Source organism: Megalops cyprinoides, chromosome 2 (assembly GCF_013368585.1).
Source record: "Megalops cyprinoides isolate fMegCyp1 chromosome 2, fMegCyp1.pri, whole genome shotgun sequence".
NCBI lineage: Eukaryota > Metazoa > Chordata > Actinopteri > Elopiformes > Megalopidae > Megalops > Megalops cyprinoides.
The window spans coordinates 45,325,157-45,335,358 of NC_050584.1; positions in this window are offsets into that span (position 1 = coordinate 45,325,157).

Sequence of the window (10,202 nt, forward strand, 5' to 3'; positions counted from 1 at the left end):
ATTCATACAGAAGGCACAGTCATACCTGATACCAAGGACACATTTGGGGATATTGATTCAAGCATTTTATGACAACACAAGTCGGTAAAAATGCTGTACTTCATTCATATTTGGATGAAGACCAAGGCTCACAGTTAGCAAAGGGTGAAGGCAGAGCTCGGTCAAATTCCACAGCATGCCACAGATGGGCTTGAAAGTAGTCAGGAAGTGTGTCCCAGGTAACTAATGACCCAGTACCTGTGGAGATACATAATTCTGCTTCAAAGGCAGTTTAAACCATGGGGAGTGTGTGAATGTGCTATCTCCAGTATTATTCCCGGTAGTCTGACGTAAGATGGCATTGACGTAAAGGGGTGTTACGATTACAATTTTGAATTTTTTACTGTTCTGTCTCATGCTTTTACAACAAAGCACATGGAAATTGCAGGTGTGTAGACACAGTTTTAAACTATTGAATATCAAAGAAGAGGAAGGAAAGGGAAAACATTCAGGATAAAAGTATAGTAAAGCAGTTTTTAATTGTTCATCTCATATTATTTGTGAATAGTTTGGTTATGTATAATGTAGGTACAGAGAACTGAGAAAAAAGGAAATATTGGGCAGAGGACAGATTCCAAACTATATAATGTGGGCGGTAAAAGCACACAATGAGCTGGACAAGGCAACCGGCATGACTGCACAGCAGAAACACTATGACACACAGCCTTTGTTTGGGGATAGAGGTCCCCATCATGGAATGGTGGACTGTTGGCTGATGTATGGGGGTTGTTGAGGCCTTGGTCAGGCTGAGAGTAATGGCACGGTCAACTTGAATCATCCTGCTCCCGCTCATGGCCGATGTTAATATGATGTGACTGAGGTTCACAGTCTCATATATGCAGCTACAAATACCGCATTAAAAGAGAGTTAGAAATACATACATGGTCAGATAGACAACCAAATGAATTTCTTTATTCCCCCAATTTTTTTTTCATTTCTAGCCAAATTGGATGGCAGAAATTGAATGGAATACAGCCAAAGAAAAATGTGTTTTTAATGCAACTGAAAAAAATGGTTTATAACTTTGTTACTTTAAAAAAGCACAAGTTTGATTATCACCGTGTCCCATAGTCTCCATGACCAAGATCAGTACAATAAGTGGCCACTGTACTGTCTTCAACTGGAATTTAGGTCATGCAGCTGACAATATTAGTGACTATGAGACCGTATGTCCATTGGTATACAACTGAGAGGCCTCACATCAAATCTGTTTTTATCAGCTACACAATGCACTGACCAGACAAGGCATAGATGAACATGCAAGTTACATTAAATTTGATTTTAAGTATTGTGACCTTTGGCAAAACTGTATATATGTAGGAACTACATTATAATCCATTTTTAATATAGCATGTACATATTCACGCGTTATAATGTATATGTATCCTTTATACATTTTTTTTTAATATTTATTGTTCAGATGTCTGACAATATATCAAGGTATATGTCAAGTTTAGGGTAAGGATTTTCATAATGAGTATGTGGTTATTTTTACAAAGAGTAACAAATGTCATGTGAGATGTCAAGATGAAAAATGCAGTGTTTGTATATACAGCTGTGGCTTGGAGCAAAATGTATCATGAAACAACGGAACACTTTATCCTAGTAAAATTATCAAGATCATCTTAATCTCTTTAAGCACTTTTTATGAAGCCAATCTCCTGGACCAGGGTGCATTTAAGATTAATGGCAGACCAAATGTGAATGCAATGCAAAAGAGCTTGTAGTGATGTAAATATCTTCGTGCAATGCTCAATGGTTTTTGGCAGTTTTTATCTGGTCATCTATCTATTCTGCTTGTCGCTGTCTGTAAGAAGGTATGGAAAACTCCATAATCTAATGCTTGAGGGTTCTTCCTCTTCGTCTATTTAATTCTGATTAAGTGGTTTCACCTCCACCATGTTCTAAGCACTAGAACCATATAACCCAGCTGGCCTGGAGGGAGGAGACTGTAGCCACCTGACCTAGTTCTTGACATGCAGTAAATAGGATGGGAAAGAATTATAGCAGCAGTGCAGTTTTGGGGGGAATACCAAGTTATTACCATGAAAATCGTGGTGGTGGTGGTGGTGGTGGTGAATGTGATTTGGTCAAGCTTTTCTCCATTTGGCACATTAATGTACAGTACGAAGTTCTTGAAAAGTCTGTTAAATTGGCATTACCCCCCCCCCCCCAACTGAATTTCCCCCTAATTCTGGATGAGTCATGCTGTGCGTCTTGCTGAAAAAGCAGCTGTGCTCCCAACAAAGACAGATTTAAATGGCAGGCCCGCAAAATATGTGGCATAATGCTGAATTGACGTCATTTGGACCACATTTGCCTTCATGTTCACATGCTAATCCCATTCATTCTGCTACTGTCTTTCAACTCCTCGGAGAAGCATCTCAGTTTTTATGCAGCTTTTACTCTCCTGTTGATTTGCTTAACTCAAGTGAAGCAAAAACTGCGGAGGACAGATTCACAAAATGCACAGAAGGCTAATGCAGACATTAAACAAAACTGAACAGGAATGAAAGGAGATATTGAAAATAAACGTGAATTTGTTTCATGCTGTTGCTGATTTTCACTCAGGTGGTAAAGAGAGTCTAATTTATATATATATATATATATATATATATATATATATATATATATATATATATATATATATATATATATATATATAATATATATATATGTGTGTGTGTGTGTGTGTGTGTGTGTATGTGTGTGTGTATGTATGAATAAGTGCACCTCTACTTGCCCAGATTAACATGGCAGCCTTTTTATCATGCATGCAGTGTCACAGGGATAAGACAAACATTAGCCCCTATGCATGGTCATATTTGTCACAATCCTCAAGCCCACAATGTATTTTTTTTAAATCACTGATTCTGTTTTATGCCTTTGGTGTAAGGATCAGTTTTGCTCAGCAGGCTGTCCTCTTGATTTTCATGGATATTATAAATTGTAAATATATGTAACTACAATACATAGTGTTCTGTATATGTTGTGGGTAGCAGTGGTACGATGCTGGTAGTTGAAGGCTGAGGATGGCAGTTGAAGCAGAAGTCAACCTGTCATGTCTTTACCTGGGGACTGTGAGCAGCACAACCTCTGTTCATATGCACACACTCCAGCAAGGGTTGCTTCAATGTGTACTTGATTTCCTCAGATAACAGATTGCACTGCTGAACTACAGCCCGGGAAACTGAGGTACTAGGCTGAGGATTATAGTATGGCTGGTGACTGTAAGACCCCAGCAAACAGGAATATTGATGCAGTGGGGGACCTAGGTCTAGAGAATTGTGAGCAATGTCTGCATCGCTATCAGAACCTATCCAGCATGGTCACCACTGGTGCCTATCTGTGCATTACCCTGCATGAGGGCAAGGACTAAAACTGTGAAGCATCTTATAACCCCTCTGCAAATGTATCTTGGAAAAAAAGGTTATTTTTTGATTTGTCTTTTTTTTTTTTGCTTCAGTGTTTCTTTTTTTTTTTACTATTTATATAATCAAGAAATTGTTTAGCATTCAATTCTAGCAATAGTCTTCCTCTTAAAAATATACTGTGCTCATGCATCCCATAGCAAACACTTTAAATATAGTAATATATATATAATAGTTAACATGAGTCTGCATAAAAATGAATGATTTTTTCTAATAAAAACAAAATGTGCAACAAGAGAAATATTTGTTTTTGGTTATCTTAATGCATAATCAAATACCTACGATTTTACAATTGTTCCGAGGGGCTCTCTGTAACTGCTGTTGTTCAGAGATATTATCCCAGGTTATGTACTCAATGTGGTTGCAATAGCAGCCTTATTATCAGAACTGGTTGGCCCATAAAGTGTAAAGGCAGTGGCATGCACTAGAAATGGCAAGATGTTTTTTGTCACACTTTGCACTGAGCATTGGCCCACTATTTCTATGTTTTAGTCACATTTATAAATACTGATGAAAACAGAAAACCAAGCAGCCAACCTTGAGCCACAATATCTTTATTCATCCCAGGAAAAAAATCAAGTTGCTCTGAGTGGATTTTGTTTTGACAGCTCATATGACCAGATATTTTATGATCCCCACAAGGGATCCAAGGCTAAAGATCCTTCCTGATTGCAGACAATTTGATCTTCAGCTCCTCTCAACTGTGCCTGGATCAGCTTTGGTTAACAGTGTAACAGACAAGAAGCAATCCGTCATGCACAGTGGTTTCTCTCAATGGAAGCACCCACCGGCTTAGAATGACCTTCATGGAGGTAAGCAGGGAAGTCATGTACATCCAGGAGGTAACTAGACATTGTATTGCATTCACAACCTCAAAAGGCTTGCTTAATGGTTATCACAATGGTTATCACATTCCTTTTCAATCCTCCTTCCTTCTCTTTTTAACATTTGTTTCACTTCACATTTCTTCAGTTTTGCTGTCTCCCCTCCACACTGCTGTGTTAGCATTAATATGCACTAAGGTGTGGATTGCACACGTGGATCTGGATTGCCTGGATGAACGCAAGGTTGCACTGAAAGCCGAGAGGAAATGTAGGCCAAACAGAAAACATTATCATGCCATTTATAATTATTTATTTTTTTAAATTCTCTCTGTCACATTCACATACTTTCGCTGTGTTTTATACACACACACATACACACACACACAGGTACATACTTTGATCCCTCTCTCCATCTCTTTTAATAAAGTGGAGGAGCATTTGACAGGCTCAGATGGATCCTAGTCTTCACTCACCCTCTTCTAAACTCAGCATGCCAGTCACTCCCACAGGCAGCAACACTATCATTTCTCCAAATTGCCTTCCTCTGAGTCCTCGCACCGCAAGGGGGGCCACAGGTGTAGACTGAAGACTTTCAGCCTCATGTCACATAATGGCACAACTGTACAAAATCACACACTCCAGCGCTGTAAGTATGCTTTCTCTATGCCACATTCAACAGTTACGGAGATTACAGTGTAGGGGAAGTGGTTCATTTGGAGAATGAAGCCTTGCTCTGTGATCTGACACTGGTGGCTGGGCTGGGGTACTAAACACCCATGAATTGTCAGAAGTTACTTGTTAATCCCTCCCACGGAACACAATCACTGACATTAATCTCAGCTGTCAAAATTTAATGAATGAATTGGAATCAACAAAGCCTAATGCTTCCCAGAAGCAGAAGTTGCCTAGTGCAGTTGTAGTTCTTGCAACAGCAACCATGAGTCTGGCTTAATTAGTCTGCTTCTTGGCTGATGGCTGACTAGTGAGAACTGATGGCGGCAGAAAGCAAAGCTGTCGAGCGTAGCCAATTTTCACAGCTAATCCAGCTCTCCTCACCCTTTGTCTGTCCAGCCCTCAGCACTACTGAGTAAATTTGGTGCTGGGGGATGAATCTGAAAAAGAAGCCAGTTCCTAGCCTGAAAAGGCTGGCTGTGAGAACATGGAGAAACATCGCTCTCCTTAGGGTGAGCATGACCAGCAGAAAGCAACAGAAATGGCTGCTTATTTGACAGCTCAGTGCATAATGCCTGAAGAAGCTGTGCAGTGCCTTGGCATGGAGTAGCTGGTCTGGACCATCCTATGCGTTGTTGCGCTGCTGCGCTGTTCAGGACTGTTTTACGGTCTCCACTGCTGCCCCACAGCCTTGTTGAGATGTAGCTGTCAGTGCAAGATACTTCAAAGGGAAGAGGGAAATGTATAAGCATCAGCATAATTTCACGCTTCAGAGGAAATTAGGGCAGTGCGGCACAGGCCTCTTTTTGCTATAAATAACACCCGCTGCAAAATGAGTCAACTGGAGATGTGGTCCACTTGAGAGATGAAATGCCATAGGGGGTGAAACGGAACGTGACGATGCCTGTGGAAAGACCTGTTTGGGGCCCCAGGGATGGCCTGCACACCTCTGAGTGGGCAGGAATATCTCTCAGGAACACGATTCCTCACTCTGCAGAACTGCATGATTTTCAGAGCTTTAGCCATTGAGGACACTGTAGTCCTATCTATCACATTATGATATGACACAATATGAGGGGACATGAGCTGATAAAGGTTTAGAAAAAATATGCTACACAGCATGCAGAAAGTGACAGAGAAGTTTGAGTGTAAGCAGGAGTAAAATTCAATAAAATCTTATTCTCAGAGAATCTCAAAATTTAGAAAAATCTGTATGCATAACAAAGAGAATTATTGTTATGATTTTACTCTTCTTCCCAGTAAGGTTAATTGACAGGTTGGACAGAAATGTACTAAAATACACAAGCAGCATGAGACCTCAGTGGTCCTCCTCTCTATCTGTATCTTGTACCAGACAGCCATCACAGGCAGGAAAGTGGATGACTCCAGGACAAAAAGAAAAACAGTCTGGTATTGGCTAGACCGGAACATAGCCAAAGGCAGGGTAAAAAAGCCTGCACCCATGTATAAAGCATCAGATCAGTTCTTATAATTAAATTTCAACTGCTTTACTGACCCACAGAGTGAGAATGAAAGTGAGAGAGAGAGAGAGAGAGAGAGAGAGAGAGACAGAGAGAGAGAGAGAGAGACATGGAAGGTTGGAATGATACCAAAGGAATGAAGTCATAGTTTCAGGGTAATGTGCCTTCATCCAGGCTTACTGTGCAAATCTGCATTCAGAGGCAAACATGGTTTTCCTACGGTCCTCTACATAGAGCTGATACTAACAGGGCCTCTTGCATGTCCTTTCTTAAACTAAATGAAAGGAATTGGCCTTGGGTTTCAGGTGACATATAAATCAGGTGTTGCAAGTATCTTGTTATTCCTGGAACCACAATGGCCTCACGCCAATGCACAAACAAAAACATGTTACCCGCATAAAAACAAAAGACCATTATTTATGAACCACATGTATATTATACCTTCCAGTAAACATTGGTTGAAAAGGAGATTTGATTTATTTTTTTTAAATAGTTGTTGCAATAACATCTAACTTTAAAAATTGAATTTGCTCTGCTTTTCGCATGGAAAGTATGTATGTACTGTGTTGTGCTTGTGTGGGACACACATATTGCCCATCAAATATCTATAAACAATGTTTTGCACACTGTGATTAATCAAATTAAATCATTCTTCATTTCATTATGCAAAGGAACACCAAAACAGCTGATGCTAAACCATAGGAAGTAGCACAGTCTAAGCCAACTACACATATCTCTTTGTTCAGTTCAGGGGAGGGGTGTCAGTTTTGTCCGACTTTTCAACTGGAATGTGCTCTCAATATTACTTTGTTTTTTATTCCTTCTCTCGCACTTTTGTGGACTGCTTCCTCCTTTTTACAGCTTGCAAATCCAAGCATCTGTTTTGCTCAAAGAGATCACTCACATGTATGTTGAGCAGGCCGTGTGTCATCTATTTGTACTTAAACAGCTTACTTTCACGCATGGCGGATCGCTTTGAAAAGAACATATTCAAGCTTATTCAAGATATTTCCCACTTCATGTGTCTCCTCCAGGGCAATGAATGTGCTTACTCAAATAGCAGAATGGCTCATTTGACTCTTAACTGTGCACATTATTGTGTCATATCAGCCTAAGGTTGCAGACACATTGTCCAAAATCACAGGGTGTAAGGCACCCCAAAGATATGCCTTTAGAATGACCTTGTGGACTTAATCTGAAAGACTGCACCGATGAATACCCCATGCTGTATGGCTGAATATTTCACAGAGACGCGAGCTCTCTAAAGCAAAGCTCAAAAATTTTGCATCTCTTACTGCCATCAGACGTTTGGTTTTGTGCCCTCTGCCTTTCATGCCGCTTTGCTTAATTCCCGTTATTAGGCAGGGCCATTCTCAGGGGTCACTGCCATCTCACCCTTGAATGGTATCATGGATGTCTCCAGCCACCCTGAACTGCTTCTCCCTTTTCCATCATAGTAATCCAAGCATACTTATTGCTCAGCCACTGGCTTTCAGGGCTATCATTCATTTTAGTACATATTTGGTTGTACTTATAAATCATGATATTGGCACACACATGAATATCCGTTTATTATAAAATTTATTGTTATCAAATGCCACATCTGACACAAACATTAGAAACATAGCTTTTGGCTGCCCAGATTCATTCACTATACTCCACATCCATCTAGAAACACTGTATCTCCCCATTGAGATATCATATCTGTTTTGGTTTGTTTTAGGGTTTTTTGCTCTTTGTTCGTTATTTCATTTAAAATCCCTATTTTAGTATCAATGACAATCGAATGGGGAGCTATCGTATTGTATATTTTAATAATTATACCCTAGAAATCCACAATCACATAAGATTATTATTCATTTTCACTAGATTATGATATAAATATTAATAATATAGATTATATGATCCTTATCTAGAACACATTGTGTTTACCCTGTTACCATTTCAATGATAAATACATAACTTCTGCAGCTTTGGCATCTAAATTCTAAGTTCTTAATTCAGAATTAAGCAGGAGATGCTAAAAACAATATTCATTAAGCAAAAGCAGTAGATATAAAGACTTTACTATATAGTTAAGGTGCTCAAAAAGGTTTTTACAAAGTCTATAACCATTTCATATAATAGGGATTAGTACATATTTAAGAAATTATAAAATGGTTTAAAAAAATCCTCAGAAGAATACATTTTCTTTTTATTTTTACAGATGCCCCATACCCAGATGCTTTTTATTAGTCGTTGTAGGAAAGAGAATGTTATGACCAAAATCCCCCCATTTGTTTGATTATTAGGAAGTTGCTAAAATATATACTTGTGGTGAAAAGTGAAAAAAAAGAAAAAAACACCAGAGATATCTATTTAGGGCTCCATTTTAATGCCAACAACGAACTGATTATGCACATCCTCCCTAAGTTATCTTGTTATACAAACATCCCATCCGGTTGACTATCATTGTGGTCTTCTGCTAATCTTGGGCGACATCAGATCATGGTATTGATGATATGTTCAGCAGATGGAAAGATTATACATGTTCCCAATCAGCAGGTTAAAACTGAAGGATCACACTGAAGGAAGACTGCACGCCTACATGACCTCTGTCATGATAATGCTTTCCAACGCACACTACTTCTCAAAGTAGTAGGGTACTGTATCTGTTTTCATTTCAGACAAAATGTTCTCACTCAAGAGGACTTTGCGGTATAATAATACGCGTTGAAAGTGGGGGATAAGTTACTGATAACTATCTGATACTGTCTGAAATCCAGCCACGTAAGGTACAGTAACATTTTGAAAAGCAGCGTGTGTCGGAAAGCAGCCTAATACGTGGTATGGAATTTTAATTGGTCCTATAAATGCAGCGCATGTGGAATACTGAACATTAGCCTGTAGAGTGCAGCATTTTCTACATGGTTGGTATCCAATGCACAGTATACCAGTATGTGTCTGTTTAGTTAGTTTCTTAATGCTTCCTTAATCATTCGTAGGGTAATGAACGTTTTTTCCTCTTCAACGCCGATGCGCGCGTATGCACAGAGGTCGATTGGTCGTTTTGGCCGCAGTGCCTTAGACCAGGTTTCTATATTGCTGGATTACGATTTCCAGTTGTGGACTTCACGACGTGGAAAAGCTATGTTGAACAACTGTGCCTCCCTTGGCCATTATCCATTACTGCCAGTCGTGGTATGGATATAATCTTCCAGTTGCGCTGTTTTAGCCAGTTATTTACTAACGCGTTCCTAAAAAGTCCACATCCTGTAAATCCGGAGTATCCTTGTTATGTTAACATATGGTGCACTGCATTTGTTTACGTTCAGATTACTTTACTTAATAAAAGGGACACAAGACACGTTTTTGCAGCGTTGTTACCGCCACCACTACCAACCTACTGGCTACTACTACCACCGTCAGTAAGGTGGCCAGTAGTATCACTAAATAAATCTTGTTTCGTTTCATACTCGTACCTAGATAAAGGTCGCATTTCCACATATAATCCTCAAAAAATGTATGCTGCCCTGAAACAAATCACAGTAGTGAACATATGGTCAATTATTGTAAACTCGAATAAATTGGAAAATAGCTGTCAAAGTTATTCTGCGAAAAAGATAAATAAACATCGTAAGGGTGAACGAGCCTGAGGTACAACCTAACTTCAGTCGGAGTGAGGGGGTGGAGAGGGCAGCTATTGAAGAACTGATTGGTTTTCCACGTTCAATAAGAGCCGCCTTGTTACTCGGATCGCGACTGTTCTTTGCCCT